This window comes from Dysidea avara, chromosome 5 (assembly GCF_963678975.1).
Source record: "Dysidea avara chromosome 5, odDysAvar1.4, whole genome shotgun sequence".
Classification (NCBI taxonomy): domain Eukaryota; kingdom Metazoa; phylum Porifera; class Demospongiae; order Dictyoceratida; family Dysideidae; genus Dysidea; species Dysidea avara.
In genome coordinates, this window is record NC_089276.1 from 31,856,608 (window position 1) to 31,867,987 (window position 11,380).

Genomic DNA, 11,380 nt, shown 5'->3' on the forward strand with positions numbered 1-11,380 from the left:
CACCATATCCTATTTACCAGACACACTGTAAGGAGATGAATAAGGTGCTGTAATAAAGCTGAACAATGCCTAATAGCACAGTAAATATGTATTCTGGAAAGTCAAGTATTAGCATAAAATATATTGCAAAAGTTTCAGACACATATCCTCAGCCACAGTACAATACTCTGGTTGGTACAAGCATACACATGTCTTCAATAATTCACATGTATACAGTACTTTGAAGTGGAACACAGTAAGAGTACTGTAGCTATGTAACAAATGGAATTCCGTGAATGGTATTGTACTTGGTAAATATATGTGGAATTTTATGGGATGAGTTTAAAGTAAAAGACTTCAAATTGCTAGTACAGCTGTAGATAACAAATGGCACAAGTTTCTAGAAGTACCAGTATCTTTTGTATAGGAGGTGTAAAAAGATAGGTCCAAGGTAGGATTTCTATATAGCTACTCAGCTGTCGAAACCAAAGAAATCCATCTAGATCTGCCACTGAAACTGTCAGGACTTGAGTAGTTCTGTAGCTAGCTATGTTATAAGGATGCGGGCGGGCAGAATTTACCATTATACCATTATTACTCGAGCCATCTTCCTTGCATAAAAGTGTAAAAACCATGATCACAAACTGCTTCTAACTGAAGGATTAGGCATTATGGTTGCATAATTAAATTATTTGGTACATGGACTAATAGCTATTCATACTGTAACGTACATTGCCAAACAAGGCTACCATTAAACTGAGACTTGGCTACAACTGGAGCTGCAGTAGCAAAGATGGGTCGATTATATCACCAACACAATGCCGGTGGCGACATAGCATAGACTGATTAGACAGCCACTTTATCTGACTTTTCAACACAAAATATGTCATCCGCGATAGTTCCCCTGTTGGGACATCAGTGTTATTTATAGGTGCCGACCATAACTACAGCTAACTATTCTACACACTATAAGATTTATGTTCATTAGCTACAGCTTTATCATCGTTGCTACATCAAAAAACGAGTGTTTCAGTTACAAGGTTGCTTCTCCCACATAGACAGCCAACCCTTACAATAAAACATTACTGTAAATGGCCTGGCACAGGCCTATAAAGAAGAGGTACTTATAATAAGATAACATGCCAGTCACGGGCTTGTGAAAAGTCTACCGCTAATATTTAGGAGTGAAGTAAGCCTGTGACAGTATTGTCAGACAGGCCTGCAGCAAGGCAAATCACATACTGTCACAATAATATTATGGTATTTGTCAGGCATGTAACAGGACTGCATTGTTAGAAGCATGATAAATCCATCCTGCAAAATAATTTCTTACAGGACTGGTATATACCTGTACTCTGCAGCTGGTTGCTATAGTGACTATTGTTACTACTGGTTACTGTATTATAGTGTCACTAATGGCCCACTTAGCATGTTTCCAATATCCCTGTACAGTATTATAGCAGTTAACACATACACCATGCTGACTCATGTACTACACCAGCTTCCTATTTAATAAGGGTTTCAATTAATAGTTATACCATGGCCAAAAGGGATTTGCCTGATATATATGCCCAAGCCTGAGGGCCTGCGACCGCAGGCCCGAGGGCAAAGGCATATATATCAGGCAAATCCCAAGTGGCCATGGTATAAGTAATATATACCACTCTGGCATGCTCACCTAATAGGTGAAGGAAGACAAACCTGCATTCATCACATTACTTTTATACAGAGGTTTGCAAAAATCGATTGTAGGCTTAAATTGTGGGCACAAAAAAGAAATGATTGTGGGTTTCACTGGTTGTAGTGATACCATTTTAAACCACTATGTGGATGAATAAAGTTACCTAAGGTGCTAAAATAAACACTTAGACATATAGGGTGTGAATGTTTGAGGCATCTTTTTATGCAGTTGAAATGTACTCTGTAGAAAAACAATCTCCACATTGCAAAAATGATTATATAGTGATGCTTAGTAACTGAACTATGCAATGCTGACTCACTCAATTCTTTTTACTTCACAACAATGCCCCTAACTAAATCTACATGTTTAACTCAAACCCACAATGCAAAACTTTAAGCATCTCTATATAAATAATCAAAGGGAACTGATGCTTTGTAGCTGCCTCAGCATCAAAGGCAGTTGTGGTCAGGGCTATATCGATATATAACCCTGTGGTTTCCTTTGATCTGAGGTGTCAAAGTGGTATATTTTGTATATATAACGTTACGGACAAGTGTTATGTTTCATTGTGGGATTGAGATGCTACAGGCCTGTATCAGACCTGAACCCATTTTCTACAGGCCTGTCACAGCTCTTAAACACTTCACAGACTCATTACCAGTTTACAATACACACATGTTACAGGCCTGCTAACATACAATTATATTATTTATTATAGAAGATTCTTGATATTGGATAGTCACACAGGACCGACATTTGTGCTCATGAGAGAAAAGGACTGTTACAGGCTTGTAACCTTTTTTGTTAAATGTGTAAGTGTTTACAACAGGCGTGTGGCACATTTAGGTGATCCATACAGGCCTGTAATCATATTAGAATAACAGCTTTAGCAGGTAGTTTACAGGCCAAAAAGCAGCACATCCATGCCTATATTAGGCCTGCAACAATATAAAGCTTTTGTAAGGGAATGCACTTACTTACACATGTAGTAGTTGTGGTTGTACACATACATATCACCAATAATGGCGAAACCTTGCAATTTTGCAAATTGGGTGTGGGCGGTCGACCAGAAACCAGATTACCACTTGAATTTGATTTATTGTTTAAACTCTATACAATTGGCTTAAGCCGTTCTTCCTTGCAGGAGTGGTACAAACAGTTAGCTACATATATAGTACAAAAACAAGACATACATGAAGTAATAATATAATTATAGTACAAAAATGACACATTAACACATAAGAATACAAAGACCAACACAACTACAAAACCAGAAAACAAACTGACAAAAACGGAACAGTACAAAAACAAATACCTAACAATCCAGGTCACATATTTACATAAATACAAATGGTAATTCTGATGAAACTTCAGATAATGGAGGTCCTTGATCAGATAATGGAAAGATGATGGTATATTATTCCACCATTAGGAAGCTCTAGAATTGCAGAAATTTTCTTAGCAAAAGTATTGTGAAATCTTTCAGGATTAGTATACTCTGGCATTATACTGAAAGTGACAATGACCAAATCGAATTGGAGGTGACAATAAGATACATTTGGAGTGGTGATAATGGCAATACATTAAACAGCAAGCCTGAAACTGAACAAGTTTCCTAAATGGCAACCAATTGAGTTCAGAGTAATATTGTGATACTTGGACAGCTGTTTGGATATACATACATGTATACTGCTCTGTTCTGCATACATTCCAGCCTGTGTAAGATTGATGTGTCAGTGGAGGGCCAGGAGGGTGTAATAGTACAGATGAGAACTAATGAGTCTAGCAGTGACTTCAACAAGTGTGAGTTTAGACAATGCTTATGACTATTAATGAGAAAAATAAGACAGGATGGTCTTAGCTAATAGATCTAGTGACCCATAAGCGTATGCATGCCCTGTACACATGGGTATCCTATACGTGTATAGGGAGCCCACATATATAAACGTACACTGTTGCCAATGGTTTTTGGGAACATGGTCAGCAAGCTTATTTTGACGTCAAGGTGTTTAATCCTTTTGCTCCCACATACTGTTCAGTATCTTCACCCCAGTGTTACAGGCGGGCGGAGCTAGAGAAGAGGAAATATGAAGAGAGGATTCATGAAGTAGAACATGGGGACATTTTCTTCTTTAGTGTTTTCATGTACCAGAGGCATGGGTCCTTTGGCCACAGTGGTGTACAAGAGAATAGCAACCCTGCTGTCAGAAAAAAATGGACAGTCTTACAAGACTCTGTGCTGGCTTAAGATGTAAACTGAGTTTTTCCCTACTCCGTGCAGCCATCATAGTCACTTGTTTGAGAAGTTCTAGATCTTTCTACCACCACTTTGGCCTCAAAGAGTCTGCAGCTATTGACCTTGTGTGTGCAGAGGGTAAGATCAGTTAATTTGACTGAACCTTTATCTTTAAGTACATTCCGGTGTCACAGTGATATAATTATGTTTCCCCAGGTAACGTGTTTCCCGCACACATATCTCTAGGGATCCGTGTTTCCCTGCACACATATCACTAGGGATCCGTGTTTCCCACCAAAAGCTGTCAGTGATATGATTATGTGTTTCCCGTAGCGATTTTATAAATATTTCACCGCACACATATCCCTAGGGATTCGTGTTTCCCCGCACATATATCATCAGGGAGGATCCGTGTTTCCCACTAAGATATAGCCATCGTGCAGTAACTCCAAGGTCCTATGGCTAGTTGCAAACAGTACGCGATCCAACCATTCAGTAGATATATTGCTATCTAGCTAATAGACACTCATGCATATTGCATGTATATAGCTATAGTTAGCTAACTAGTACTATATAAGCTAATACAATAATTATACTAGCTAGCTATACTAATAATCAGAACTATAGTCATTTAAAATAAACTTTGTTGCTCTTCTCTGGACTTGCTCAATAAGGCCCCTATTTGGTGATTATTAGTTTCTCATCCACCGGCCGCATCCTTCTTAAGCTACCGCATGGTAAGCCATTATTTACTCTGCGCATGCCCAGAAGAACACGTGATACCAAACTGTTATAATTTTTATTGATGAATGCTACAATGCGCTATATATCACCAGGAGAACTGTTGTTTTCCTTAGCAAATTGCTGCAGTGCCAGTTGCAATCGTGCTCTATCGACTTCATCAAAGCAGGCTTTCAGTTGACTGTCGAAAAACAGTTGGTGATCACGAAAAGTAGAATCAGCTGGTGAAGGAAATGTTTGTAGTAAGAAAGAAAGACAATTTGGACAAGGTCTGTACATCAGTGTGTTAATATAAAATAATGGCATAATGGTAATACCCTCCCGCCCGCATCATAATAATTAGAAAGGCTGGATGAGAAACTAATAATCACCGAATAGGGGCCTAAGTGTGATGTTGGTTAGGTCTCCAAATCACTGAACAGTATATAACTTGCGATCTCACTAAGGAAATATACAAAGTTCTCTTGGCTGTCACTGTTTGATGCTTGCTAAAGCTGCGATGGAGCAGTCCTAGCATTCTGTAGGTCTTAGGGATTTTTTTTCCGACCTACCACTCCCAGCACAAAAGACATGTGTGCTGGACACAACTGAAACAACAATAATGGGGACAATTAAAAGTCCCTAGGGCCACATACAAGGCCCAGTTCCGGGGAAGCATCAGATGATCTGTAAGAGATGGAACAGCTTCCCCAGATGCACATAGTTGCAGATCTTAAAAGAGAAAAGGACAACAAACAACGAAGCCACGCAAGAGTGCTGCTGTAGGTCATGGTGTTACGTCTGGAAAGTAGGTCTTAGGGATTATGTTTTTGTAGTGTTGATCCCAAGATAGGTCTGATGATATTATAATACCAAGATCTTTATGTGAACTATTTGTTAAAACCTATGTGTCAGCTATTTTGTAATTAGTGATGATTTTTACATTAATATAGGTGGACACTCTTTTTTGGATTAAAGAACATATTATATCTCGTACTCCACAAAGTTGCTGAGTCTAAATCATTTTGAAACAGTGAAATATCTGCAGGACTACAAACAGTATTATAAATCTTGGTGTTGTCAATGAACAGTAAAGTTTTACTGATGGTAACACAAGATGGTAAATCATTCATGTAAATAATGAAGAGTAGGGGTCCCAAAATACTCCATTGGGGAACCCCAGTTAGAACCGGCAAGGGGGTAGATAATGACTGACTGCATGCCAAAGCTGTAACTACATTGATTAGTTATACATAGCTGCAATCACATGATTTAGTCTAGCTAGAGATAGTATTTTTATTGTATACATGTACAGTCATGGATTTTTTCTCCTTTCTCCAACTTTTCAAACACATCTTAAGTAGCTAAAGTCTTTGAGCAGGCTGTAGGACCAGGTGTCCTACAGACCTTCAGCACTTGTGCTGTAAAGCATTAATAAATAACTTTAAAAAAAATAAAAAAATGTACTTGTAGCTACTGTTTTATTAAACTGATGCTATAGCTACATAGCCAAATCACAGCGGTTGTATACAATCACTGGACTGGACTAGTGGACTGGACTGGTGGACTGGACTCAGGTATTTTCCCTGGCAACTGGTTAGTCTCATGTAGTTAGACCACTCCCCTACACATAAAGAAACCCACACACAAACTAAAGAAAGATGTGATCATGCCAGACTTGTCAACATTGCCCAGCTTCAACTATGTACAGAGATTCTAATATTCTTGCATGTCAACAAATCTAAAACAGAAGTCACATGCGGTAATTATAGTTTAAAGTTCAAAATGAATCAATTTGATTGGTTGAAATCTTGTGCATGTGATTTCACTTGTTATTGCCGTCATGCAAAACTATAGAACCTTTTTATCAGCTATTGAATAGCAAGACAGTTAACTGTCACCACTTAATTTAGCTGACTCCATGACTATAACTTGCATTACACTACATACACATGTACTGTATGGTTTGTACTTCATGATAAGACAAATGGTAGTCGTACAATAGACATTATGCCAAGAGAGAGAGAATTGCACACAATTCTAAGATAACAGACAGTGCCAAGTAGACAGATTCACCTGCATATTTTACCTTCAACTGATGTAGCAATAGCTACGACCAGTTGCCCAAATATGTGCTAAAATGAAAAACAAACAAAAAAAACTGAGTCCAGTAGTCCAGTCCACCAGTCCAGTCCACTAGTCCAGTCCAGTGATTGTATACAACCAAATCACAGCACAGTTTAGCAGTTATAGTTGAATGCCAGTGAATGGCTTGATTTCCTCCATCAACATGTACAATTATAGTATTAGTTGTATCATTAGGTATGGCTAGCTATGGTTATTAAAAGTGCATGTGCGCCTATATGCTAACACTACGTACGTTGCACATGACTTTATAAAGGGGAAACATATTACCCGGGGAAACACATATCACTGTGACTTGTAGGTCGCTAGCGAGTTAGTGATATGTGTGCGGGGAAACACGGATCCCTAGGGATATGTGTGCAGGAAACACGTTACCCGGGGAAACATATATCACTGTGATTCGGTTCTGTTATTTGTAGGGATGTCAAACCCCCGCAAAATTACGGAATTTCTTCTCCCATAAATTTTCATTTTAAAATGGCACAATAATTGCGCGTCTTTCAGACAGTTTAGGCACTATAATTTTTCATTTCATAGTGATGAACTGGTCAAGATAGTGCTCTTCTAATGAGTTTCCTCGTGATTAGAGTAGCTAGGTGTGTGTGTTAGCCCCAATGTTAGTTGCCTGCCTAGAAAATGTATGGAAGATGACAGCAGGCTAGTTTTGTCGATCGCCATGCACAACAATGTTCCAGTTATTCGATAGGTTGGTTTTCAGTCAGTGCAAGATGCAACTTGAACACCTGTATTAGTTTCCTGGCAATTCTACGCAATTGATAATACAAAGTGACGTAATCACCATACGTAACTTGTTTTTGGTTTGTGCCATGGCTACCAAACTTTTAGGACAAGAACTAGAACTAACTAAAAGTTTTCTCAAGCAATCCTACGTACATAAAAGGGTATTGTACACTATAACCACTTAACACTTTTCTTTGAAGATGGTGATGCCTGGAAATGCTACCATAAAACATTGTTATTCAGCATTAATTCTGCTGATTTAGGTTATTTAAGCACAATTCTATCAGAGCTTTTGTTCATTTGTGCACAATGGCAAGTGGAAGTTGTGCTGAACCAGGTGGAAGGCCTAAGTCAAGTGGAGTGTGGAACTACTTCAGGCATGATAAGATCAAGGACAAAAGTGTGTGTACTGTGAAAAGTACTGATGGTTTGATTTATGGTATATAAAGAATTTAAAGGACAATATTCTATAAACTTGAAGAAGCATTTGAAGACATGCCATACTGACACTTATAAATATTTTGAAGCAGCTCAAATTGAAAAGACAAAGGAAAAAGAAAGGAGAGGTTCTTCTAGCCAGTTGAAACAGTCCTCCTTGCCAATACATAGTTTAGGATCTAAATTGTGCAACCCTAACAGCAATAAACATAAGGCTATTATACATTTCATCTTGCAACCTTTATAGGTGCTAACAATGTACCACTGAATTTAGTAGATAACAGTGAATTTGTGCATTAATTGGAGAATTGGATTCTCGGTACAGTTTGCCTCATCAATAATAAATGGGAAAAAATCTATCAAAACACCAAATCTAAAGTTTCTGGAAGTCTAGGGCATGCTACCAAGGTTAGTATATGTGAAGATATCTAACACTAAAACTAACACTAACTAAAATTACAGAAATATGGGGTACCAGAACTTATACTAACTAAAATTATGGTAGAATTGAGATACTAGAACTAAAACTAACTAAAACTATGGTGGAATTGGGGTATTAGAACTAAAACTAACTAAAACTGTAGGGGACTATGGGAACTAGAACTAGAACTAAACTAAAATGAATTTGCTGTACTAAAACAACACTACTGACAAACGTGCTTCCATGTTTATTCACATAACATACAATGCACCAATTAGAATTTCATCTAATCAAAGTAATAACACAACATATCTTGATCTTGATGATGTTGATACTGACATTAACTGTACTGATCATCGAACTGTTTATGTGTGGAGTGAATCACCACTTTATCTTCTTGGACCAAAACAACTCTTCTGGTCTACTTTGTTTGCTATAAATGTGCCAGAAACTAGTGTTACTATTGAATTACCATGTCTTTGTGGTGGTGTATACTTTGACTTGTTGTCTCAACTAACATACTTGGTAAGCAAAGTGAAACACATTTACTCACATACCGTTACATCATTTCTCTTGTAGATCAAAGCTTATTCCATCAAAGATGGCATTGACAGTACAGACTTGAAGGATTTCATCAATCCAAATTACTTTTGCATAGAAGGTAATGATGATGAAAATTGCAGAAAACTGTACACTGTATTTCAAATTGCATCGTTTCTTCCAGTAGCAACAACATGGCTATTTCTAGGCCAATTTTTATACTTTTACGTGTGGTTACACAAAATTTAGTGCTTATTTGAAAAGTATTACTAAAGGAAAACAGACATTCTCATTGCCACAACCAATATCCCATAGGGAAGGAAAGATAAATAAAGGTGTTTATTTAGCATCTATATTTGCTACTAATGTAGTGATCATCATAACCTTGTGTACTTTCCAATTTTTTTCATGGGTGAAATTTATTCAATATGGCCAAGAGGTGGTGTACTATAATGACAGCAAAGGATATTATACAGTATATTTTATCATTAGTTTTCTAACTGTTAGCTTCGTTACATCCTTAAATTCAACTATGATCACTCCCAAACCCTACCGTAGGGGATTTTACACATGTGTCATAAAACATGATGTCCATATGGCAGCAGCACTGTTATTTGCATTTAGTATTGGAGTGTTAGGAGGATTTTTTTCTCCTTACATGGTATTAGCTTTTATTCACAATCCATTACAAACTAGCTTGACTTATCTATTTGAAATTATCTGTGTTTTGTGCCTCTATTTTATATTTCTTGCATTAAGCAGTTGTTGTTATTGGATAACAACACCGAAGCGGAACCATGAGCGAAACACCAGATACCTTTTTGCTCTTATGACTTGTTGTACTAGTGTATCAGTTGCTGCTGTAGTCACATTAATGGCAATTGTAAGCATACAAATTTTTACATTTGACAACTATCTGAAATTAGAAAACTTTATACTCCCCTTATTCCTAGGCCTATTAAGTTTCATTTTTTTCAAGCCAGTTGTAAACTACTTAAAATCAAAGCTATATGATGATAACAAAGAAAGTACTGATATTAATGATGACCACAATGATTACAGTAATCTTGAAGCAGGGAATGCCTCAACAGATGAATTAGCAGCACTAATATCAAATGACACTAATGCTGTTAACAATGATTAAAGTGCAATAGTGAATACATGTGTGATTGTAAAATTATTCACCTGCCTACATGCACAACATAACAATAATATTTTAGTGTGTATACTGTATGTATGTATTAGAATGTAGAGTTTTTAATAATAATCCATGCCCGGTGTCCTTGTTATTAGCACTTCACAGTGACCAGCACTGAAGGTCTGACAGCAACACATGCTGCAGCCTTAGGATTACCTAACCTAATTTCAAGGACTTGAGACTTAGTGACTTATAGCTGAAAAGTTGTAACAGAAAAGGGGCCAAAGTAAGGAAAAAAAATCCATCCAACCCCAGGATTCGAACTGCAGGTCGCCCAATGTCTAGTCGGGGCCACACTCAGTCTCCTCCAGGAGTGATGGATTTTCTTCCTTAAACCTAAAGTATTTATTGTTATTAGTGCTTTACAGTGACCTTACAATGAAGTATAGTTACTATAGGTGTATTACCTGTTAGACAATGGCATGTCAAGAATGCTTTGATATTTGTAAAGTATGCAGGGTTTTTATTCTAGTAAGACACCTGTAAACAGGTGGAACCTAGTAAGACACCTAGCCACAAACTTCAACAAACAATTTGCATACTTTGTGAGTTCATAACAAAATTCCAGTCACCATAGGCCATTGTCTAAGTTACTAAGACATGCATTGCTAGGAGTCTTCAGTGGATAAACACCCCTCAGGAATGATGTAATAATCACCTCAGCGGAGCCGAGGTGATTATTACATCATTCCTTTCAGGTTGTTTATCCATTTAAGACTCCTAGCAATGCATGTCTTATCTATAGGTGTGATGGGATACTTAGGCAAATTGTTTGCCGAAGTTTTCCTAATCAATAACTTTTAGTTGATTACCCACTTGAGAGACTTAATTTTATCAAAATTTATTCAATTAGGGCTTTCTCCACCAAAGCTTCCCTCATTGTACATATTATCATCAAGAGTTAATAATAACTCTTGTTATCATGTATACAATTAGCAATAGTTGACCTTGCAGACTACTACTACTTTCAATCATGGTACCACACAATATGTATGAACTCAGTATGCCCAGTTCATTGTGAGGGAATACTGAGCTCAGTATGCGCTCACAACGAACTTTTGTGTCATGCGTGTGCATTGCTACTTAACAAACATTCATCATCCAATGGCTAGGTAGGACATACTGAGCTCAGTGAGCTGATTGACAATTAATGAGTTTGTAATGTCAGAAAAACCACTTTGAGAAACGATATAGTTCAGCAGTGCTACTAGAAAGACAGCATTCATTAACTGCTCACAAACTCCATGATAAGTACACCAGTAGCTATACTTGGGCTGAAGA